A 26,575-nucleotide genomic window follows, 5' to 3' on the forward strand; every position below is an offset into this window, starting at 1 on the left:
GTAACCATCCACAGCTTCCCTCGAAATCACTGTAATCTATATTGCGCGCAATTTGATGTACAGTCATGCTCAAAAGTATCCGAACGACCCGAATTGCATTTCGCCTGATTCACATGCAAAACAAATAACGCAGCTGTCTAGCAGGTCCTCTAATCGCTCCTTGGTACAGTCGTTTGACTATTGAAAATGGCTCCAACAAGTCACCACTAGAAAACTCGGCTCTGTAACGCAAAAACGCAAAATTTAAAGTAATACCACGATACTATAAATATCAGGGAACACCTTATCACAGATATGACTGTCCTTAAGGCTTGTGAGCTCACATTTATTGCAATAAATAACATACCTGAAATGTTACCACTCTCATTATTACGTCAGATAGGTAATGCACCTAGTAAGATCGTCGTATTCATGATTTCCTCTTGAAAGTAACATACCGTACATGTTATTTAACACAAAATGACATTAAAAAATTAAGTTATTCACGAGCAGCTAGTTGAGAATATGTATGAATTTCAAATGACACGACGAACCGTCTCGTTCTGCATATGGATTCAAACCCAGGTCATGCAGACTAAGGTTTCGTGAGTGATGGAAACTAACAGTCATTCCTGACTAGGCATACAGAGAGTGATAAACCACGATTTTAGACAGTATCAGTTAGCAAATATCAACTTTAAATTACATAACGTAAACATTTTTAACGGACTCGAATTCCTACCCTGTTAACGAACTACGAGAGATGTTAAATATTGCTTCTTCACAAGTAACTTACTTGAAATGCCGTGAGGTAAAGCTTTGTGTTGGACAGGGATTCGAACCCAAAACATAATCGGATCGTTATCGAAGCACAATCAACTGTGACATATCGGATTTTCTCGGCAGTAGCTAGATGTTTTAACTGAAATGACGAGACGTAACATTAATTTTTTCCTTCCTCGGACTCCAACCCGGCACCTATCGCTGTTATATTCTAGAGAATACGAACGTTAAATATGGGTTTGTTACACCAACAGCGACGTGTGAGGATGTTTTAAATAGAAATAATATGACAAAGAGTTCAGTGCTGAATGGGAATCGAATCCCACACATATCGTTGTTGACTACACGCAGAGGGGCGTCAGCTACCGAATTTTTCTCCACCAGCAGCTCGGAATAACATCCTTGAACTTACAGTGATCTCTCAAATAGTTCTGAGTCTCACTGGGAGTCTAAAACGTCAGTTATCGATAGTGTTGACAACGAATGAAAATGCATTAAAAATCAAAATTATTATCCATCAGCAGATAAGTGTTCTCATGCTAGAGCTTGATGATACATAATGAAAACTTTAGTACCGGGCACGGATTCAAACCCATTCACGGGCAGTAAGTGGAGATGTTGATGAAGGTGCAGTTTTGAACAAACAACAAATAGTAGTCGAGCTGCATTGTCACGAAGGGATCAAATTCCACGTTAAGGGCGGTCTGAGTTGCATTCCAAGTTCAAAACCAATTTTATCGACATACAGAAGCTCAAATAAAAGTTGGAATAAGCGTTCTGTGACCCTACATAGCGTTTGTTTCGTTACTAGAAATAAATAACTAGAATAAGAAAGGTTACCGGTGATAGTTGCGAGTTCTATTATATTCGTTGCTACATATTTTTAAAAAGCAATTCTGCTGTTTTGTGAAGTTATCAGTTTAATGAAACTTCGACCTTAATTCCCATCACTTCTCACCCCAAAAATCCGCATGTGGAAAAAGGGCTAACTTGTGGGACATTTTGTTCTTTTCAGGTTTAATAGACTTCCAAGCAGTAGATGCATCTCGAAGCTTTTTTATTATGTATGGGGAGAGCGCAACGTGCCAAAATACCCAGAAAAGAACTTTCTACATTAGCTGTCTTCTGGTAGTGGCATTTTATTCTTCTTCAAACCTTGTGTAACAGCTTTAACTCAGAACAAGTTTTCTACATGCATGTAATCAATAAACTGAATGTGCATTGTCAGACTGTTATAGATAACATCAGAGAATTCGCATGTATCGTTGATGATTAATTTCTCTCTCATGTTTAGTATTGTTTTAACAACACTGAAAGAAACCTTACGAAAATTGTGCACCGTATTATAAGAAATGAAATAAAACTACCCACGATAACCTTACGACGAATGTCTGTTTTAATAAAACTGAGTATCTGTACACAAGCGAGCTTCTATTGGCACTACTCACTTAGATTTCGATTGGATCCGTGTATAATTGGTATCATGTGTCATACTCAACAGGTATCCAAATTTTACATTTCTTAAACAAAGTTATGTATTCGTAGAGACCCACAGTTTGCTTGTCAACACCGGAAAGAGGAGTTACCTGTTGTGCAGCATTGTAAGTTTTCTCTCATTGCATTATGGGCTGAAAGTCTTTTCTTGCGACTTCGTTATCGATGTTTGATCTGACTGCTTGTAGCTCTTTCACAGAAGGGATAAAAACATTTCTCTCTCCGAGACTGGAACCGCCAACCATAATAGACGCTTATTCACAGGTCATCACGTCACCACACAGCTAGCGAAGAGGTATGTATTGCGTTTTCCTCTTACGAGGCCAGTAGTGGCTAGAACACGCAAAGCGCTATTGAAAGGACGAGATTACTTGCGATTTCCACGTGCAACGACTTTCCTGGGGTGAAAACAGTAGATTTATAATCTTTTGTTACACCTCAATCGATAATAACTCGGATTATGCAATGGAAATGACAGAAAAAATCAAGCGAACTTTGATGCTTACTTCCGTGCACACCAGGAAGTAACTCGTCGATCACAGCGTTGCCAAACATACCTTGTCTTGTTGCCAAATCGGAGTTACAGCATGCCGGCCGAAGTGGCCGTGCGGTTAAAGGCGCTGCAGTCTGGAACCGCAGGACCGCTACGGTCGCAGGCTCGAATCCTGCCTCGGGCGTGGATGTTTGTGATGTCCTTAGGTTAGTTAGGTTTAACTAGTTCTAAGTTCTAGGGGACTAATGACCTCAGCAGTTGAGTCCCATAGTGCTCAGAGCCATTTTTGGAGTTACAGTATAGAGTGCTGCAACGCTCAATGTTTGACCGGTCACGGCTCGCCTGTTGACGGGGGGACCGAGCCGCTCGTGTCCGGCCCACGCGACTCGGCTCGGCCACGTACTCGCCCCATGTCTGTCGTCCGGATTCCGGACACGCGGATAACCGAGCATGACCGGTCACCGCTGACGTCTCACCTCGCCACCCCACAGCTCGCTGCACTGCACTGTACTAGTCCACCGTCTCTCTCTCTCTCTCTCTCTCTCTCTCTCTCTCTCTCTCTCTGTCACTCACACACACACACACACTCACAGACACTGTATTTATCTCTGTCTCTCTCTCTTTTAATACAAAAGTAACGTTTCCAAGAAGGAGTACGTGACACCGCTAAATTCATAAAGCACTTGTAAAGTAATATGATATTTCAACACAATCGCGGATAGGAGATGTAGCAATTTTATGTCTGGAAGTGATCGCAGTCTTCTCACAAACGAAAGTCAAGGGTCGATTTTTAATCCTTTGTGCCTCCTCTTAAAAAATACATATCTGTTACTACACATCAATTACGCTAGTTGATTATAAATCTATCGCATGTCATAATGAAACAGTGCTTTTAACTGCAGTAATTACTCAACTGACAGTCAGTGTCATTGACACTGCAAATTTGTTGCAGTTTGTGAAACCGAAGAAGAACTAACTGGGTTGTCGGTTCATTTTCGCCTTCTAATTCATCTGTGGCCTCTTTAAATGGTCTCCAAGCTCACTATCATATTCTTGCAATCTTTAAGCGGAGTGCTTTTCCGTCAGCAAAGCAGCAACTTCGTTATACTGAGTGTGTAAGGATTCCAGCATAGTGTACAAGCTGGTCCAGCGTGTGCAGAATTTTGTTTCAACGATTATTTCAAAGACGAGCAGAGGCCATTTTTCTTAATGAACCTTACAATGCATTTTGCAGTATATATTGTTGATGCGATGTTCGGGCATGATTTAACAAGAAGTTATCGTCATCGAAAGTATGGCTAAGTGCTGTGTTTATACAATGAGCAGCACAAGGAATCCTTTCTTGATTTTCCAAAGCCTTTATTACATTACCAACCTGGTCGGAGACAAAAACAAAACTGTGCAACATGAGCGGCGAAATGTCCCAATCAGCCATCCTCTCTTCAATTGCTTTCATAATATTTACTCCCGTCTTCTCAACGTCAGGGAATTTTGTTGTAAATAAAACATTGTTCACAGGAGACCAATCTGTGTTAAAGTAATGTGTTGTAAGTGTCAAACACTGCTCCTGATTACGCGAATCAGTCCACATATAAACTGTCGCAGCACTTGTTTTATTAATAACTTCCGCAATAACAGAAGGCATTATGCTGCTTCGCATTGCATCAGCTTGTTCTTTGACATGTCAGCGTATAGTAGACGGATGTGGCATGATATCTGCCACGTTAACTTCTCCATAATGCGCTCCTAGATGTAGTAATTCTTGGCCTAATTCTCTGAAACCTTCACCGGAAACAGCAATAAAAGGTCTCATATCTTTAGCACAGATTGCAACACATTTTGCTGTAATACTTTTTTTTATTAGTGCTGGTATTCCTGAGGGAGCTGTATCTTTGTGACCGAGGTTTCCTGCAACTGTGTTCCTTTAAACGAGGGTTTCTCGACTGGAAACACAATAATGTGGAGCCATTTATGCACGATACGAACCCAGTAGTCGCACTGTTTTCGTCTACAACCAACAGAAATGTACTCCACACTTTTTAGACCTTCCCATTCCTTCAATGTGTAAACAATGGTTTCAGTCGTAGGTCTTACAGCGCTGGCTTCCTCGCGCTTCTTGATTACAGAGAGAGACACACCACGAATGAGAAGCCCGTACTGGCTGCAGTCTCACACGAATAATGACACGTGTTCGAAGTTCCATGCTACGTATTCGGTCACGGCTTCAATGTTCGGTCACTAGAACTAGTGCAGGCAGCCTATCCTGTTAGGGTGTGCTCGCCCCATCTCGTATTTCGTGCTCGCGTACTCGGTCATGCAGGACTCTATTACAGTACCAGCAGGAAGAGGACGAACTTATGTGACCCTAGAGCGGGCTGGAAAGTGACCATAGCTGGCGTCACAAACACGCGGCTGCTACGGCCTGGAATACGTAATGCGTCTGATTCGCGCTTCTGTAACTAGCTTTAGGGACTGGAGCGTAGTTACTAATAATACTCAGAACTGACTGCAAACTAAGCATCATAAATCTGTAACTCTCATAGTTTATTAAAAATCTAAAAACCCACCTCGATTGCGAAAAAAGCACTAGGTGCTTTTTTCTGAATCGAGGCAGTTTTTTAGTTTTTTAACATATTAACCAACGATTGCTGACGCGCTGCGTTGTTGAAGGTTCTTAAACTCTCATAGCTGTTTTTATATTTTTTTCGCAACTGTTCTCAAATCTAAGAAACTCATTTACACACGTTGTCATGCCCCGACGATAGTCTAGCACGCCAAACAAATAAAAATAAAAATAGATTGTGTGTGTGTGTGTATTCATGATCTATGGAACAAGTATTAATCTAATCTAATCTAATCATATCATATTGCTGACTAGCCGTGAAGAGTCATGAATTACCGAAATTTTCGCCAATATCAGTAACCAAATCTTAACTCGAAAATAAAAGACAACAGTTTTGTAATAAACCGGGACTCCTATCAAGACCCTTTCTTCCTTGTTAACTAACCACGAAAGATGTCTGACATTCCTCCATTCAGAAGTAACAAAGTGTGTATGCATTTAAAGATGAAGCGCATGATGTGAAGTTCTGTGACGGAGATACGAACCCAACACGTAATCGGATTGTTAACTAAGTAAAATCAAATGTTACATATCGGTTTTTCTTACCAGCTGCTAGGTGTTTGAATCTAAAATAAGTACACAAATTTTTGTGCCTGAGCGACAATCGAACCGCACTGCCATCGTTCTTCTTTATCATCCCTGAATATAGCTTAAGTATCAATTGCTTGCTTACCAACAGTAAGATGTGTACGTGTTTGACCAGAAATTGTTGGCAACGCATCAACAGACATTAAAAATGCACGTCATTTTCACTAGCAGGCCGGTGTGCACGTGATTGGGTTTGAAATGGATAGATCATGAATACGACATTTCGCAATTTTGCGGTACTGTCATTTTAATGAAAGATTTCTTTACATACCAGTATTCAATTTCTTTACAACAATTTTTACCCCCTCTCTCACTCTTATTTTTTTATTTCTCTCTCTCTCTCTCTCTCTCCCTCTCTCTCTCTCTCTCTCTCTCTGTCTCTCTCTCTCTCTCTCTCTCTCTCTCTCTCTCTCTCACACACACACACACACACATTCTTTTTTTTTATTTGTTTGGTGTGCGAGACTATCGGCGAGGCACGACAATGTCTGTAATCGAGTTTTTTAGTTTTGAGTACAGTTACGAAAGAAATATAAAAACAACTATAAGAGCTACTGATATATGATCTTACTTTGCAGTCAGTTCTGAGTATTATTAGTGACTAGCTCCAGTCCCTAAAGCTAGTTACAGAAGCGCGAATCAGACGCATTACGTATTCCAGGCCATAGCAGCCGCGTGTTTGTGACGCCAGCTATGGTCACTTTCCAGCCCGCTCTAGGGTCACGTAAGTTCGTCCTCTTCCTGCTGGTACTGTAACTGAGATTTGGCAACAAGACAAGGTATGTTTGGCAACGCTGTGATCGACGAGTTACTTCCTGGTGTGCACGGAAGTAAGCATCAAAGTTCGCTTGATTATTTCTGTCATTTCCATTGCATAATCCGAGTTATTATCGATTGAGGTGTAACAAAAGATTGTAAATCTACGGTTTTCACCCCAGGAAAGTCGTTGCACGTGGAAATCGCAAGTAATCTCGTCCTTTCAATAGCGCTTTGCGTGTTCTAGCCACTATTGGCCTCGTAAGAGGAAAACGCAATACATACATCTTCGCTAGCTGTGTGGTTACGTGATAACCTGTGAATAAGCGTCTATTATGGTTGGCGGTTCCAGTCTCGGAGAGAGAAATGTTTTTATCCCTTCTGTGAAAGAGCTACAAGCAGTCAGATCAAACATCGATAACGAAGTCGCAAGAAAAGACTTTCAGCCCATAATGCAATGAGAGAAAACTTACAATGCTGCACAACAGGTAACTCCTCTTTCCGGTGTTGACAAGCAAACTGTGGGTCTCTACGAATACATAACTTTGTTTAAGAAATGTAAAATTTGGATACCTGTTGAGTATGACACATGATACCAATTATACACGGATCCAATCGAAATCTAAGTGAGTAGTGCCAATAGAAGCTCGCTTGTGTACAGATACTCAGTTTTATTAAAACAGACATTCGTCGTAAGGTTATCGTGGGTAGTTTTATTTCATTTCTTATAATACGGTGCACAATTTTCGTAAGGTTTCTTTCAGTGTTGTTAAAACAATACTAAACATGAGAGAGAAATTAATCATCAACGATACATGCGAATTCTCTGATGTTATCTATAACAGTCTGACAATGCACATTCAGTTTATTGATTACATGCATGTAGAAAACTTGTTCTGAGTTAAAGCTGTTACACAAGGTTTGAAGAAGAATAAAATGCCACTACCAGAAGACAGCTAATGTAGAAAGTTCTTTTCTGGGTATTTTGGCACGTTGCGCTCTCCCCATACATAATAAAAAAGCTTCGAGATGCATCTACTGCTTGGAAGTCTATTAAACCTGAAAAGAACAAAATGTCCCACAAGTTAGCCCTTTTTCCACATGCGGATTTTTTGGGTGAGAAGTGATGGGAATTAAGGTCGAAGTTTCATTAAACTGATAACTTCACAAAACAGCAGAATTGCTTTTTAAAAATATGTAGCAACGAATATAATAGAACTCGCGACGTTTTATCTACGGCGCTCGATGCTTACCGTTACGCTACTAGCTCCCCTGTAGCTACACCACCTCCAGAAGTCAACAACAGGTCCTCCAGAACTTCCGAATTCCACAGTGCTGTGAGATAATGCATATGGATGGATCTAGACTTCTGAGAGACCGATAGTTACAGCTTTTCTTTTGCACTGCACGACATTATCAACAAACAGATCGTGCAGTAGAGTAGCTCAAATGGAAAGGAACACTTCCTTTTTAAAATTTCTGCATCCTCCACTGTCTGCAGTTCTGTGTTGGTAGTAGTTACGTGATTTTATTTTGGTGATTACAAAATAGAGTCGAATGCATGCACTGCGTAGCCGAGGTAGCTAGTTCATGGCGATTGGGTCAACCAAGTACATGAATGTACTGAACATACTGCTAACCACTACAGGGAGCCTGTGTGTCTGAATTCTCATCGAGTGTGTCACAGCGGCGCTATGATAGAAAAATAAGCCTCAGAGATGATGGTTTTGGTGTTGTGTTGGATTGATGATAGGTTCCTACGATACTGGTCTGGGTTCGATGCTAACTTCTGCCTATGATTTTTAATACAGAGGGACAGATTCTATTCTCTTCTGGCTATGCCAAGTGAAGAAGGTATAATGGCATTGTGGTCTGAAGTTCACATTAAACATGATATTCCTTCTCTGCCAAGTAGTCATTAGGTTGAAACACAATAAAGTCAGGAGTGGCGAAATGTGGCAACTTTATCACCATTAACCTTTCTTATTCTAGTTATTTATTTCTAGTAACGAAACAAACGCTATGTAGGGTCACAGGACACTTATTCCAGCTTTTATTTGAGCTTCTGTATGTCGATAAAATTGGTTCTGAACTGGGAATGCAACTCAGACCGCCCTTAACGCGGAATTTGATCCCTTCGTGACAATGCAGCTCGACTACTATTTGTTGTTTGTTCAAAACTGCACATTCCTCAACATCTCCACATACTGTGCGTGAATGGGTTCGAATCATTGACCTTCACTAAAGTTTTCATTATGTATCATCAAGCTCTAGCATGAGAACACCTATCTGCTAGTGGATAATAATTTTGATTTTTAATGCATTTTCATTCGTTGTCAACACTATCGATATCTGACGTTTCAGACTCCCAGTGAGACACAGAACTATTTGAGAGATCATTGTAAGTTCAAGTATGTTATTCCGAGCTGCTGGTGGAGAAAAATTCGGTAGCTGACGTCTCTTTGTGTGTAGCCAACAACGATATGTGTGGGATTCGATTCCCAGTCAGCACTGAACTCTTCGACATATTATTTCTATTTAAAACATCCTCACACGTCACTGCTGGTGTAACAAACCCATATTTAACGTTCGTATTCTCTAGTATATAACAGCGATAGGTGTCGGGTTGGAGTCCGAGGAAGGAAAAAATTAATGTTACGTCTCGTCATTTCAGTTAAAACATCTAGCTACTGCCGAGAAAATCCGATATGTCACAGTTGATTGTGCTTCGATAACAATCCGATTATGTTTTGGGTTCGAATCCCTGTCCAACACAAAGCTTTACCTCACGGCATTTCAAGTAAGTTACTTGTGAAGAAGCAATATTTAACATCTCTCGTAGTTTGTTAACAGGGAGAATAGATGCTGGGTAGGAATTCGCGTCTGTTAAAAACGTTTACGTTATGTAATTTAAAGTTGGTATTATCTTAACTTTTTTAATGTCATTTTGTGTTAAGTAACAAGTACGGCATGTTACTTTCAAGAGGAAATCATGAATATGACGAACTTACTACGTGCATTACCTATCTGACGTAATGATGAGAGTGGTAACATTTCAGGTATGTCATTTATTGCTATAAATGTGAGCTTACAAGCCTTAACGACAGTCTTATCTGTGATAAGGTGTTCCCTGATATTTGTAGTATCGTAATATTACTGTACATCTTGAATGATTGCGATACAGAGCAGAGTTTTCTAGTGGTGACTTGCTGGAATCATTTTCAATAGCCAAACGACTGTACCAAGGAGCGATTAGAGGACCTGCTAGACAGCTGCGTTATGTGAGTAGCATGCGAATCAGGCGAAATGCAATTCAGGTCGTTCGGATACTTTTGAGCACGACTGTACATTACGTAGCAGGTCACTATAATCACATCCTCTAAATGGTATCGAGTTTTTTTGTTTTTGTTTTTTTGTTTTGCACTACACGGCCATAGTGTTGCGGACTTATTCGAAATGCATTCATAGCTGTGTTTTTACTATACTGCGGATGATCTTCCATGTACGTAATTATATTTAGTACCCGCTTCTTGAACAACGATGGTCCTTTACCATGTTTCACTGGAAACGGGATTTGTGACTCCCTGTCAATATCACTTTCGCTTGTTAAGCACGTATCGTCGTCATTGTACTTCTCATGTACATTGTCCACACATTCGAGCGTATAGGCAACCACACATTCAACTGACTCATCTTGCAGAAACACTAATATTTCATCTGCCACTTCTTTCAGTCTGAGAAATTTCTTAGGTTCCTTTCTGACGAAATCTCATCTTCAGCAACTGTTCTTGTAGATATAATGCAATGCTTGCGCTCTTTATCGTTGCCATTGCTCTGCTTTGTATCAATACCCCTAGCACCGTAGCACTATCGTGAGTTACTCGTCGACTAAGAAGGTCAACTACGCTCCGCAGCCTTATGTTGTGCTCCATTCCCGCCATTGTTGCCATTAGCACATTAGCAGACAATATTGTGATTGCCGTCAATTGCGGATATTAGTCAGCTTTCTGTACCTGACATAAAATGAGCTCTACTACTTCTTGGAGAGCTTAAAATTCTAATCATTTGTCGTGCATGCTTCACCAATTGATACCTAGGATTGTAAGAGTGTGATTTGCGAGGGTATTTCCATCGGATGACACGGGTACTGAAACTGGGGCACCAAAGCAAAAGCAGTACTGCTCAACTCTATTTTCAGATTTTGACTGCCCGGTGTACTTGTCGCAGCACGACAAATATGAGTGTTCAAATGGTTCAAATAGCTCTGAGCACTATGCGTCTTAACTTCTGAGGTCATCAGTCGCCTAGAACTTAGAACTAATTAAACCTAACTAACCTAAGGACATCACACACATCTATGCCCGAGGCAGGATTCGAACCTGCGACCGTAGCGGTCGCTCGGCTCCAGACTGTAGCGCCTAGAACCGCACGGCCCCTCCAGCCGGCAAATATAAGTGCTGTATAGAGATATTACTGTCAATGACGTGCAGAAACAGCTATTACAGGTGAAACTGAACAACGGCTCATAGCCCATGGAATCCCCATCAGATTCTGTACAGTATTTGAGATTGGAGTTAGCTCCAGTTCAGTCATAACATATCATAGGTACCTCAAACAATAAACTATGCCCAGTAAATGGATGTAAGCTCAGGTCACACTTCTCTACAAGAAAGATACCAGAAATCATCGACAAAACTGTCGCCCAATCATATCCATCTGTAACCTCGGCACAGATTCCCATTTCGAACTAGAAGTATTGAAGTTGACAAAAAGCAAAGGGCCTGATAAAATAAATTCTGACTACCAAAATATTAAGTTAAAATTTTCTTTTAAATGTTCTGAAGCAATTGGAGACAAAACACGGACCAGACAAACGGATGAGTTATGTTATTACTATTCAGTTCAGATCTGGAAAAGTGATCAGATGATGAAAAATCAAAGTAAAGGTTTCAGTATTGGTAGGAGTCTCCGAAATAAAATTCGCTCTCATTATCAAGCATTTGCTGATGTTATTGAAATACTCTGGAATAAGAGGCCAGAAGAATAAACCAACTTGTAAAGAAACCCCATGGAACAGGACAAAAACTACGCTCAAAATATCATGCGAGGGAACGCAGTGCATGGAAGATTTCGACGATTTATCCGTTGCATAATGAATGACGGAAAGCGCACTTTAACCCAAGGAAAGCACCAGTTCAACACTTAACAGTCAACCTTTCATCAGCACATTTGGCAAAATCTCCCAAGTGCACAAACTAAAGTATCTGGGAGAAACGATTAATCAATGGGTCTAAATCGTGAAGCTAACAAAGAAAGAACCGCGCGACTATAAAGAGCAAAGGAACCCACCTGGAAGAGACACATTAGTATCTGTATTACAAAAGGGAAAATTACGGAATTATAACAAAAGCTCTTAACGTATCTGCAACCATAATAACAGGTGCCAGGTAACAATCATTTGACAGGTAATAATAATTTAAAAACAATTAATGAAAATTCTCATAAAACCTTAGGGCCAAAACGCGAAAATGGAACGTGAACGAAAAAGAAATCACAGGAGATATATAAAGTTACAGAAAACATTAACGACACCACCAGACAACGGCGGTCACAGTTTTGCGGTGACTTGTATAGAATGGGCAACAACAGGCTCACAGTAAACTTCTAAATTTAAGTTTATCGAAGCAAAACTACAATTGTCTAACAGAAGTTACCTAAAAAAATCTTTCAAGATAGAACAATATTTAAAATATGATTCACGATCAAGAATTAGTTGAGAAGTCTGTGCTACAAAATTCGTGGTTGTACCGGAAAATGCAAAAAGAAACACAGTGAACCAAACAACATATACCGGGGAGAAAGTAGAAATTACAAAATGAGTTCAGACGTACTCCTTTGTTGGGCACAACGAATTAAAAAAAAAAACCAATGACATGGATATCGAACAGAATAAACACCTCCATGCCATTCAACATTGATTCCGAAAACATCGGCCATAGGGAACCCAATTCGCGCTTTACTCGCATGCCATCCTGTAAACCAGGGATCAAAACAATCAGGTGTATGTAATAATCTATTTCTTGATTTTCACATATCATCTGATTGAGTTCCACACCAACGCACATCAACAAAAGCACCATCTTATGCTGTATTAAACGAAATTTCTGACTGGTTTGAGGATTTCATGGTAGTGAGGATGTAGCGTGTTATCTTGGATTGGGAGGCGTCTACAAGTGTAAAATTAACTTCAGCCATGCCCCAGGGGAGGTGTCCTGCAACTCTTGTGTATCGATAGACTTGCAGACAATATTAATAATATCAGGTTTTTCGCAGATGATGCAGTGACTATCCGAAAAAGCTGCACAGATACACAAACAGATATTGATACGATTGCAAGGCGATACGAAGATTGACTGACAGCTTCCTCTAAATGCTAAGAAATGAACGACTAAAACTGAGCACTTCACACAACGAAAAATCGCAGCGTCCTGTGACTACAATATCAATAAGTCATAATTGGAAACAGTCAACTCTAACAAATATCTGCGTGTAGCAGATTGTGGAAAAATAAAGTGGAATCATAGCAAAATCTTACGTAAATCAGATGGTAGATTTCAGTTTATTGGTAGGATACTGGAAAAGTGTACTCAGTCTAAAAAGTCCATTACGTACAAAACACTCGTGCGATGCATCTAAGAATGTTGCTCCATTGTGTTGGAATCATACCAAATAGGACTAGCAGGCGATACTGAACGTGTATCAAGAAGGGCAACAGGAATGGCCACAGCCCAGAGATTTGTCTGACCCTTGGCGTAGTGTCATGAAAATACTGGAAACTCAGAGCTGTCGGATGTTTGAAGATAAGCATCTTCTGCTCTGCGAGACCCTACTTCCAATGTTTCGCGAAGTGATGTCTACGGAGCATGATACAGTCTCCTAAGTGTCGCACTCTCACGGACCGCTAAGACAACACTGAACTGATTATCGCCGACACACAAGTACTTAAGCTGGCATCTGCGAATGGAACAGGTGAAACCCTTGTACCGTAGAAAAGTGTCCTCCGCCATGCACTTGAGTAACTATGGATCTAGATGTATGTTCTGATTTCTTTAGATACGAAATTCTTGGTAACATATTTTTTTAAAAATTTTATCCCTATTGGAATTACATACATAGTCGCGCAAAGTCATTCTCCATGTCATTGGTACTAGTACTAGCATTTCCTATTGTGACTTCTTTAAGGTAACCACAATGTTTTGAAGATCTGCATAATATAGAAGTAATGACTCATAATAAAACATATCTGTAACTGGGAACTGCTCGGAATGCGTATATGTTCAACGGACTGACTAGCTGCAAACTACCACACTACCAAAGTCTTGCAAATATATGGCTATACAGAGACGCAGACTAGTACTACAATATTAACCTTTCATTACATTGTGCCTCGATGTCCTCCAACAAATAAAGCGCCTGTTATTAACATGATAACTATCATTAGACCTTTGTGCTACTTACCTAAGCAGATGTAACTGTTCTTCATTGCTCAATTGTATTTCAATTTTCATCCGCAGTAGCAACAATTATTCTCCATTGATATTACACTAATGAGTAAATAACTGGGCAAATACGTGTGATATTAAAGTTTCGGTCTTAGCACAAAATGTAAACGAACAGCGTTATACCAAAGTTACGTTACAATTCCCATTTGATGTTGGCGACGTGAGAAGTACGATACGATCACTCCATAGATATTCTATTCTGTAAATGTTGCCGAGAGCGGAGGAGCATATCTTTGGTGTTCAGCCAGCGACGAAAGAGGAAAGATTGTTGCCGTTATTATGAGTGGCAACGATGATCTGCTGTTAAGTGAATGTCAGTTGTGCTCGAGTCGTCCATATGGCATCTTCTTTTGAGTGTTGGTAACTATTAACTGTCGCGTGTGTATATAATTGTGAAATGCTAACTTAATTTGACACAAAATAGATGGATGAAGAACACACAGGGGCTCTGAAAAAGAATATTTAGGGCATATTTAGTATAAGAGAAATTACTTCCTCGAAAAGAATGTTGATTTCTTCTCTTCTTCCACTCGGTGCAGCATCGCTTCGTTTGATACCTAGTCCACACAGAATATACTGAGCATTCTGCGGTAACGTCACACGTCAAAGGGTGTTATTTTATGCTCTTCTGCTTCTTCCATTGTTCATGTTTCACTTCTGTACAGTAGCACACTCCAAACAAACGCCTTTATGAGGTTTTTCGCGAGATGTTTGTCTTTGCTGCTACATTTGAAAAAGTGTTTTCTCTTGTTAAGAGCAGGATCCTTTCTTGAAGTTCCGTGGGATGTAATTTTACTCCATAGGTAGACAAAGGACTTTAGGGTCTCCAGTCGCTCATAGTTAACTGGGCAATGGGCAACGGTGCTTTGTCTGCTCACAACTAAGATTTTTATTTTACCATTATTAACTTTCGCACTATAGGAAGGGCTGGGAGTGGTTTTCATCTGGGCCAGCAGCGCTTCTAATTATTAAATTTCTTCACTTAACATTCCGATATCATGAGCAAATCCCAGGATGTCTATTTTCTTACCATGAATTTCAATTCCTCCCATAGCTCCTAATTTCTCCCTAGCTTCATCTAATGCACTCTGAATATATCCATTGAACAAAAGAGGAGAGAGTGAACAGCCCTGTCGTACACCCTGTTTAATAGTAGCCTCTTCTTGATGTTTTTCCCCCGTCATCACAGCCACCTCCTCTCTGTACAGTCTCTGCATTACTTTTCTGTCCTCATGCTTTATGCCAATCTCCCTCAGCATTTTAAGGAGATGTAGCCAGTTTACCCTGACAAATGCTTTTCCTACGTCGATGAAGACAATTATGTCTCTTGACACTTCTTTATCTTTTCTCGAGAATTATTCGTAAGTCAAGTATTGCTCCTCGCGTGTGTCCGCCTCTTCTAAAGCCAAACCGGTCGTTGTGATCATTGCATCTATGCTGTCTGCCTTCGAATGATAGACGTCAATATCTTCGAGGCGTGTGTTACCAAACTAAGGGTCTGTATTGTTCAAATCTGGTTACAGATGCTCTCTTTGGTATTGTCACTGTGGTATATTTTTTAATGTCTCTTGGGAACTCCACGGTTTCGTATATAACTTGTATGGGATGGAACAGTTCTTCATATAGCTGTTCTCCATCAGCCTTGATGAGTTCTGCTTGTATGTCATCAACTCCTTACTTGCATTACTGCAAGGTCGAACTCATCATGCAAGATAGAGTCTCCCTCTTCTTCAGGATCGATTTCCTGCATACAGTTTTTGAGAATATTGTTTCCACATTTATACTGTGTCTTTCTGTCCATCCTATCTGTCCTGTATCAATCTCGCTTTCTGTTTTGACTGCTCGTCTGCTGCATTCTAAGATTCCATGTTTTCAGTCAGTTCTCTCTTCGAAGCTCGCGATTCAAAATCACTTATAATACCTCGAGTTATTGAACTTCTTAATATATTTCTTAACAAGTCGACTTCGGCAAAAGACATTTCGTCTGACAGGACAAGCATCTAAGGAAACAATGGTATCAAAGTATTAACTGTCATAAAGGATAATTTTCTTTAAAAGATCTGATCTACTTGCATGCAAATCGCTGCACAGCTACATAGAAGCACTGTGCTTGCCGGAGGGCGCATCGTACGAATATTAACCAGTTTCTGTCCTAACAATTAGTGTGCTGAGTAAGGGTACACTGTTGACTGCATGTCTCTGTTGGCGCACAAATTTCTCTTGTCTTATTCTCATGGTCTCTTCAGTTACAGGGGTTGGGCGAAATTATGGAAACACCGCTATAAATGCGTGCTTGATCGTAAATGCAGACGGTAGTCACTGGTGCAGGATGGACTGTTGCATCTGACCACGAGCGGCACCTGTGCAGTGTCCCCAGCGCGCTGTGGCGTCAGTCGAGTCCAGAACAGTGTTCTTTGTGGCTGTGAGTGCGTCGGAGCTCAGCGAATTCGAACGTGGCAAAACTGTGCTCGTATGGAGGGTGATCCGTAGCCAAGGTACCCGAAGTATTTCGTGTATAGAAGATGTGTGCCGCATACAGGGCAAGCGGAAAAACATCATATGCTAACTCACAACGCGGACGAAAATGTGTTTTGTGTGATCGTGACGGACGTCATTAAGAGGACTGTGACGAAAAATTAAGAGGGCGAAAGCTGAAAATAATTGCAGAACGGAATACCGCACCTACGAACTTTGTCAGCATCAAAACGACACGAACGGAGCTCCAGAAACGGGGAACTGCACGGCAGAGCAGCGTAACGAAAAAACGTGGTGCCGCAACCATAAAGCCTGGTTTGTGGAGCAATGGAAGAATGTGTGGTCGGATGAGTGTTGTTTCATGTTGTTTCCAACGTCTGTCCGAGTTTACGTCTCAAGAATCAAACATAGCGGCGGTTAGGTGATGATTTGGGCAGCCGTATCGTTCTCCCCGCTACTCTGCAACGTCGCATTAACACCAAGCACTGTGTGACCATTCTGGCTGTCAGATGCATCCCATTCTACGGTGTTTGTTGTTCAGTGGTGACGACAGGGTCCCCACTCACACGGTTCGCATCGTTCGGGACTGGTTTTTGTGAACGCGGGGATGGACTGTCGCATCATCGCTGCTACCACAGTCACTGCATCTCAATATTATTGAGGCTTTGTGGTGTACTCTGGTGAGAAGGGTACGCGGTCGCTATGCACCTCCAGCGTCATTGCCTGAATCTGCCACTATTTTGCACGAAGAATGGTGCAAGACTTCCTTGGGAGCTATATTTTTGTTTTTATAGGACCTGTATTTCTCCATTCTGAGACGATGGTTTTCCTGCACCATATTGGGTATGGTAATGTGTTTTTCGTGTTTGTATGTCTTTGTACACCCCCTGTACACGTACGACGATGGCCGCCGGATTTTAGAAGAATATTCCTGGAGATGGATTCACTAAATTTACCCAACACGGTGTCACCAAGACAACGTCGCATTTCATCGAAAGGTACCAATGAATTTGTTCATTTTATGTACTCATGCCTACCTGATATGGAATTCAGCCGCTGAAAGAGTATTACAAAATTGGTCGCTTAAGCACTTGACAGATGTGTTGAACTTCCGCGGGACCCCTCCATCAAATCTCAGTGTTCTGTTCGCCAATCCAGATTATGCTTTGCATGAGACAGCATGTGTCAATTAGGTACGATTCGAAAATCTAGACTGTAATACTTTGTTGTTCGTGCCATTTTTAACAAAATCTCTTTTTGATTGTCTCAAGGCTTGTGTTCAACGTGATATAGTGGGTATTTTCATGCTATATCCTGAATTGTAAACTAAATTCGTACTTTCTAGAAACTTTTAGCGATAATAACCTCATTCAAAAGCAATCGTCACCTTATTTCGTTGTGTACTTGGGCGAAAAAAGTATAATTTTGAGAATTTTCGGTCGCTGAAGAGTGTTGTGCGTAACATATTTAGCAGTAAATTGTAAACTACAGTTGCGCATTCCGTAAACTTTATAGCAATAGCTTCTTACAGACTCGTTTCTCCCTTAGCGCAGTGCTGGCATTGAAGTGATTAGTGCAATATTTCCACATTTTCTCCCGACTGACCTGCTATTTCTAAGTCAGTGTTCGTAGTTTTACGATAGTGACGTAAACGTAACAGGTACTAATTCAAAACGTGTGTTGCAATAGTTTGTTTTGCTCACATAACGATTGTCCTATTGGATTCAATTTGGTTTCGCACTTGAACAGAAGTGTATACTGTCAGTATGTGTCGCATATTAAACAGCCATGGGCACCCGCATGGCACTTTTCTATGCAATCCTGTTTATGTGTCATCTAGAGGAGACCTGCCTAACCTCCCAAAACGTCAAGTCCCTAGTCTGGCTCAGGTTCACTGATGATGTCTCCATGATATGGACTCCGGGCCAAGAAACCTTATCCTCATTCCTTCCTGCTTAACCTGGTTCTCCTCAAACCAGTGTCCCACCTTCCTGGACGTGGACCTCCTCCTCTCTGATGTCTCCATCCACATGTCCGCCCACATTAAACTCACCAGCCACCAACAGTACCTGCATTTCGACAGCTGTGATGCCTTCCAAACCAAATAAACGCTACTACACGGCCTGGCAGCCCAAGGACAGCGTATCTGTAGTGACAGGATCTCCCTTGCCAGTATGCTGAGGACTTCACCGAGGCCTTCACAAATTTTCAGTGCCATTTGCCCTTGTACCCCCAATCCTCTCGTCACCCCAAGAACCAGCCACAAAGGACTACTCTCTACATCACTCATTACCCCAGAAGCCTGTGACAAGACTGGTATAGAATGGGAGGCTGGGCCACCTGTGAAAGCAGCAGTGTAATATACCAGTTCTGCTGCAATCATTACACAGTCTTTTATACTGGTATGACTACCAACCAGCTGTCCACCAGGACAAATGGCCACTGCCAAACTGATGCCAAGAGCAAAGTAGACAAGTGGCACAATCTGTAGTCTAACGTAACATGCTTGACTTTAGTGGCTGCTTTACCACCTGAGCTGCATTTGGATCTGAGCTGACGGAGATCGCGGTCATGTGTGTGTGTGTGTGAGAGGCCGAAAGGTAATGTGGAGGTGCTTTTTCATTGTGCCTGTCTGCAACTCATGTTATCTTTACGGTGGGTAGTTATCTATCTTTTCATTATATTGTTGATATTCCAACCCGTATTTTCCATGGTCTGATTTTGCGCATTAAACTGTTTTCGCCATTGTTACGTGAGATTGTTAATGAGTATAATTCGAAATAAATGCTTGAAATTGAATCATTTGCGAGAAATCTGTAACTTTTATGGCCGATTTTTCTTTCGCTACTTTCAGTTATCACTTCCTTGTACGTTGTAGCTTCAGATTTTGAAGGGACCTTGTATTACTTGGAGCGTAGCAAATTCTGAAATTGAAACAAAATTAGCAAGGCTTCAGTTATCCAGTTGTCAGAAGTCTTTGTACCAGTAAGAATTCAGCTCCACTGTGAAAGCTATTCCCGAGCACGAGATGAGTTAGTTGATGTTTGTAAGAATCTGGACACCACCCCGACTGCTGTCGGGGGATGTGAGCGGCTTCTAACGGGTGTGTGGGGAGAAACGCAGAGAGACATGTACCACAAGTAGTATCCTCTTCTGTGGATAATGTCTAACCCGCAGGATATGCATTACCTACCACTGTTTGTCCATCTGACTGTAAATGGTGTGTAAGTGTTAGGTCAGGAGGGCAAGCACCTTTATACGTGGTATCAAACAATGTCTGTAACTGGGTTGAGAATGTCTTGGTAGGCAGGACACCGTATATTGCTTGGGATGTGATTCATTGACAGAGGTTGTGGGAATTCCAGATGTGCTCCTGTAAAGTGTTTTGGGACCATAGTTTTACATGTTGTAAATTAACGAACTTGCAGGCAGTTCGATGTAACAGAGAACCTGATCGTCCTGATCAGATCAGGTTAACTAAATAAAATGTAATGGATTCGTTGAGGCATGGAACATCCACACAAGTAATTGAAGTCAGTTTGTTTATTGCCATACACGTTTCATTTCTTTTATTTGTGAAGCATCGTCAGTTGCGATTTCATGCGCTGTTAGCCTGGAGCTGTGTGGTGCTGGATATGTGATCATTAGCCTCTATGCTCCAGTTGGCAGTTTTTCGGAGTTCTTTCACCCACATTTGACTCGACACATCGCATACATCACTTGAACTTTACAATTTGTGTTCAACTGAAAAATTACTACAATATAATGTAGGACTGGCTGGAAAATATTGCAGAAATATTCGATCAGATCTTGATAAGATTTCAGAATTGGTGCAAACATTGGAGAATGAATTTAAATGTACCGAAATGTAAAATTAAGCACTTTACAAAACGGAAAATATGTGCTATCCTATGACTACGATATCACTAATCCACAATTAGAATCGGTCAAGCCATACAGACATGTGTTTATGAGAATTTGTATGCATACAAAATGGAATGATAACATGGAGCCAGAGATAAGTAAGGTAGATGGCGAAATTCCAGTCGTTGGAAAGATACTAGGAAAATGCAGTCAGTCTAGAAAGGTTCAAATGGCTCTCAGCACTATGGGACTTAACATCTATGGTCATCAGTCCCCTAGAACTTAGAACTACTTAAACCTAACTAACCTAAGGACATCACACACATCCATGCCCGAGGCAGGATTCGAACCTGCGACCGTAGCGGTCGCTCGGCTCCAGACTGTAGCGCCTAGAACCGCACGGCCCCTCCGGCCGGCAAATATAAGTGCTGTATAGAGATATTACTGTCAATGACGTGCAGAAACAGCTATTATAGGTGAAACTGAACAACGGCCCATAGCCCATGGAATCCCCATCAGATTCTGTACAGTATTTGAGATTGGAGTTAGCTCCAGTTCAGTCATAATATATCATAGGTACCTCAAAAAATAAACTATGCCCAGTAGATGGAAGTAAGCTCAGGTCACACTTCCCTACAAGAAAGATACCAGAAATCGTCGACAAAACTGTCGCCCAATCATATCCATCTGTAACCTTGGTACAGATTCCCATTTCGAACTAGAAGTATTGAAGTTGACAAAAAGCAAAGGGCCTGATAAAATAAATTCTGACTACCAAAATATTAAGTTAAAATTTTCTTTTAAATGTTCTGAAGCGATTGGAGACAAAACAAGGACCAGACAAACGGATGAGTTATGTTATTACTATTCAGTTCAGATCTGGAAAAGTGATCAGATGATGAAAAATCAAAGTAAAGGTTTCAGTATTGGTAGGAGTCTCCGAAATAAAATTCGCTCTCATTATCAAGCATTTGCTGATGTTATTGAAATACTCTGGAATAAGAGGCCAGAAGAATAATCCAACTTGTAAAGAAACCCCATGGAACAGGACAAAAACTATGCTCAAAATATCATGCGAGGGAACGCAGTGCATGGAAGGTTTCGACGATTTTTCCGTTGCATAATGAATGACGGAAAGCGCACTTTAACCCAAGGAAAGCACCAGTTCAACACTTAACAGTCAACCTTTCATCAGCACATTTGGCAAAATCTCCCAAGTGCACAAACTAAAGTATCTGGGAGAAACGATTAATCAATGGGTCTAAATCGTGAAGCTAACAAAGAAAGAACCGCGCGACTATAAAGAGCAAAGGAACCCACCTGGAAGAGACACATTAGTATCTGTATTACAAAAGGGAAAATTACGGAATTATAACAAAAGCTCTTAACGTATCTGCAACCATAATAACAGGTGCCAGGTAACAATCATTTGACAGGTAATAATAATTTAAAAACAATTAATGAAAATTCTCATAAAACCTTAGGGCCAAAACGCGAAAATGGAACGTGAACGAAAAAGAAATCACAGGAGATATATAAAGTTACAGAAAACATTAACGACACCACCAGACAACGGCGGTCACAGTTTTGCGGTGACTTGTATAGAATGGGCAACAACAGGCTCACAATAAACTTCTAAATTTAGGTTTATCGAAGCAAAACTACAACTGTTTAACAGAAGTTACCTAAAAAAATCTTTCAAGATAGAACAATATTTAAAATATGATTCACGATCAAGAATTAGTTGAGAAGTCTGTGCTACAAAATTCATGGTTGTACCGGAAAATGCAAAAAGAAACACAGTGAACCAAACAACATATACCGGGGAGAAAGTAGAAATTACAAAATGAGTTCAGACGTACTCCTTTGTTGGGCACAACGAATTAAAACAAAAAAAAAACCAACGACATGTATATCGAACAGAATAAACACCTCCATGCCATTCAACATGGATTCCGAAAACATCGGCCATAGGGAACCCAATTCGCGCTTTACTCGCATGCCATCCTGTAAACCAGGGATCAAAACAATCAGGTGTATGTAGTAATCTATTTCTTGATTTTCACATATCATCTGATTGAGTTCCACACCAACGCACATCAACAAAAGCACCATCTTATGCTGTATTAAACGAAATTTCTGACTGGTTTGAGGATTTCATGGTAGTGAGGATGTAGCGTGTTATCTTGGATTGGGAGGCGTCTACAGGTGTAAAATTAACTTCAGCCGTGCCCCAGGGGAGATGTCCTGCAACTCTTGTGTATCGATAGACTTGCAGACAATATTAATAATATCAGGTTTTTCGCAGATGATGCAATGACTATCCGAAAAAGCTGCACAGATACACAAACAGATATTGATACGACTGCAAGGCGATGCAAAGATTGACTGACAGCTTCCTCTAAATGCTAAGAAATGAACGACTAAAACTGAGCACTTCACACAACGAAAAATCGCAGCGTCCCGTGACTACAATATCAATAAGTCATAATTGGAAACAGTCAACTCTAACAAATATCTGCGTATAGCAGATTCTGGAAAAATAAAGTGGAATCATCGCAAAATCTTAGGTAAATCAGAGGGTAGATTTCAGTTTATTGGTAGGATACTGGAAAAGTGTACTCAGTCTAAAAAGTCCATTACGTACAAAACACTCGTGCGATGCATCTAAGAATGTTGCTCCATTGTGTTGGAATCATACCAAATAGGACTAGCAGGCGATACTGAACGTGTATCAAGAAGGGCAACAGGAATGGCCACAGCCCAGAGATTTGTCTGACCCTTGGCGTAGTGTCATGAAAATACTGGAAACTCAGAGCTGTCGGATGTTTGAAGATAAACATCTTCTGCTCTGCGAGACCCTACTTCCAATGTTTCGCGAAGTGATGTCTACGGAGCATGATACAGTCTCCTAAGTGTCGCACTCTCACGGACCGCTAAGACAACACTGAACTGATTATCGCCGACACACAAGTACTTAAGCTGGCATCTGCGAATGGAACAGGATGAAACCCTTGAACCGTAGAAAAGTGTCCTCCGCCATGCACTTGAGTAACTATGGCTCTAGATGTATGTTCTGATTTCTTTAGATACGAAATTCTTGGTAACATATTTTTGAAAAATTTTATCCCTAGTGGAATTACATACATAGTTACGCAAAGTCATTCTCCATGTCATTGGTACTAGTACTAGCATTTCCTATTGTGATTTCTTTAAGGTAACCACAATGTTTTGAAGATCTGCATAATATAGAAGTAATGACTCATAATAAAACATATCTGTAAATGGAAACTGCTCGGAATGCGTATATGTTCAACGGACTGACTGGCTGCAAACTACCACACTACCAAAGTCTTGCAAATATATGGCTATACAGAGACGCAGACTAGTACTACAATATTAACTTTTCATTACATTGTGCCTCGATGTCCTTCAACAAATAAAGCGCCTGTTATTAACATGATAACTATCATTAGACCTTTGTGCTACTTACCTAAGCAGATGTAACTGTTCTTCATTGCTCAATTGACGTATTTCAATTTTCATCCGCAATAGCAACAATTATTCTCCATTGATGTTACACTAATGAGTAAATAACTGGGCAAATACGTGTGATATTAAAGTTTCGGTCTTAGCACAAAATGTAAACGAACAGCGTTATACCAAAGTTACGTTACAATTCCCATTTGATGTTGGCGACGTGAGAAGTACGATACGATCACTCCATAGATATTCTATTCTGTAAATGTTGCCGAGAGCGGAGGAGCATATCTTTGGTGTTCAGCCAGCGACGAAAGAGGAAAGATTGTTGCCGTTATTATGAGTGGCAACAACCTTGGTGCCAACGATGATCTGCTGTTAAGTGAATGTCAGTTGTGCTTGAGTCGTCCATATGGCAACTTCTTTTAAGTGTTGGTACCTATTAACTGTCGCGTGTGTATATAATTGTGAAATGATAACTTAATTTGACACAAAATAGATAGATGAAGAACACGCAGGGGCTCTGAAAAAGAATATGTAGATAATATTTAGTATAAGAGAAATTACTTCCCCGAAAAGAATGTTGATTTCTTCTCTTCTTCCACTCGGTGCAGCATCTCTTCGTTTGATACCTAGTCCACACAGAATATACTGAGCATTCTGCGGTAACGTGACACGTCAAAGGTTGTTATTTTATGCTCTTCTGCTTCTTCCAGTGTTCATGTTTCACTTCCGTACAGTAGCACACTCCAAACAAACGTGTTTATGAGGTTTTTCGCGAGATGTTTGTCTTTGCTGCTACATTTGAAAAGGTGTTTTCTCTTGTTAAGAGCAGGATCCTTTCTTGAAGTTCCGTGGGATGTAATTTTACTCCATAGGTAGACAAAGGACTTTAGGGTCTCCAGTCGCTCATAGTTAACTGGGCAATGGGCAACGGTGCTTTGTCTGCTCACAACTAAGATTTTTATTTTACCATTATTAACTTTCGCACTATAGGAAGGGCTGGGAGTGGTTTTCATCTGGGCCAGCAGCGCTTCTAATTATTAAGTTTCTTCACATAACATTCCGATATCATGAGCAAATCCCAGAATGTCTATTTTCTTACCATGAATTTCAATTTCATCTATAGCTCCTAGTTTCTCCCTAGCTTCATCTAATGCACTCTGAATATATCCATTGAACAAAATAGGAGAGAGTGAACAGCCCTGTCGTACACCCTGTTTAATAGTAGCCTCTTCTTGATGTTTTTCCCCCGTCATCACAGCCACCTCCTCTCTGTACAGTCTCTGCATTACTTTTCTGTCCTCATGCTTTATGCCAATCTCCCTCAGCATTTTAAAGAGCTGTAGCCAGTTTACCCCGACAAATGCTTTTCCTACGTCGATGAAGACAATTATGTCTCTTGACACTTCTTTATCTTTTCTCGAGAATTATTCGTAAGCCAAGTATTGCTCCTCGCGTGTCTCCGCCTCTTCTAAAGCCAAACCGGTCGTTGCGATCATTGCATCTATCCTGTCTGCCTTCGAATGATAGACGTCAATATCTTCGAGGCGTGTGTTACCAAACTAAGGGTCTGTATTGTTCAAATCTGGTTACAGATGCTCTCTTTGGTATTGTCACTGTGGTATATTTTTTAATGTCTCTTGGGAACTCCACGGTTTCGTATATAACTTGTATGGGATGGAACAGTTCTTCATATAGCTGTTCTCCATCAGCCTTGATGAGTTCTGCTTGTATGTCATCAACTCCTTACTTGCATTACTGCAAGGTCGAACTCATCATGCAAGATAGAGTCTCCCTCTTCTTCAGGATCGATTTCCTGCATACAGTTTTTGAGAATATTGTTTCCACATTTATACTGTGTCTTTCTGTCCATCCTATCTGTCCTGTATCAATCTCGCTTTCTGTTTTGACTGCTCGTCTGCTGCATTCTAAGATTCCATGTTTTCAGTCAGTTCTCTCTTCGAAGCTCGCGATTCAAAATCACTTATAATACCTCGAGTTATTAAACTTCTTAATATATTTCTTAACAAGTCGACTTCGACAAAAGACATTTCGTCTGACAGGACAAGCATCTAAGGAAACAATGGTATCAAAGTATTAACTGTCATAAAGGATAATTTTCTTTAAAAGATCTGATCTACTTGCATGCAAATCGCTGCACAGCTACATAGAAGCACTGTGCTTGCCGGAGGGCGCATCGTACGAATATTAACCAGTTTCTGTCCTAACAATTAGTGTGCTGAGTAAGGGTACACTGTTGACTGCATGTCTCTGTTGGCGCACAAATTTCTCTTGTCTTATTCTCATGGTCTCTTCAGTTACAGGGGTTGGGCGAAATTATGGAAACACCGCTATAAATGCGTGCTTGATCGTAAATGCAGACGGTAGTCACTGGTGCAGGTTGGACTGTTGTATCTGACCACGAGCGGCACCTGTGCAGTGTCCCCAGCGCGCTGTGGCGTCAGTCGAGTCCAG

The sequence above is a fragment of the Schistocerca piceifrons genome, chromosome 5, assembly GCF_021461385.2.
Source record: "Schistocerca piceifrons isolate TAMUIC-IGC-003096 chromosome 5, iqSchPice1.1, whole genome shotgun sequence".
Lineage (NCBI taxonomy): Eukaryota > Metazoa > Arthropoda > Insecta > Orthoptera > Acrididae > Schistocerca > Schistocerca piceifrons.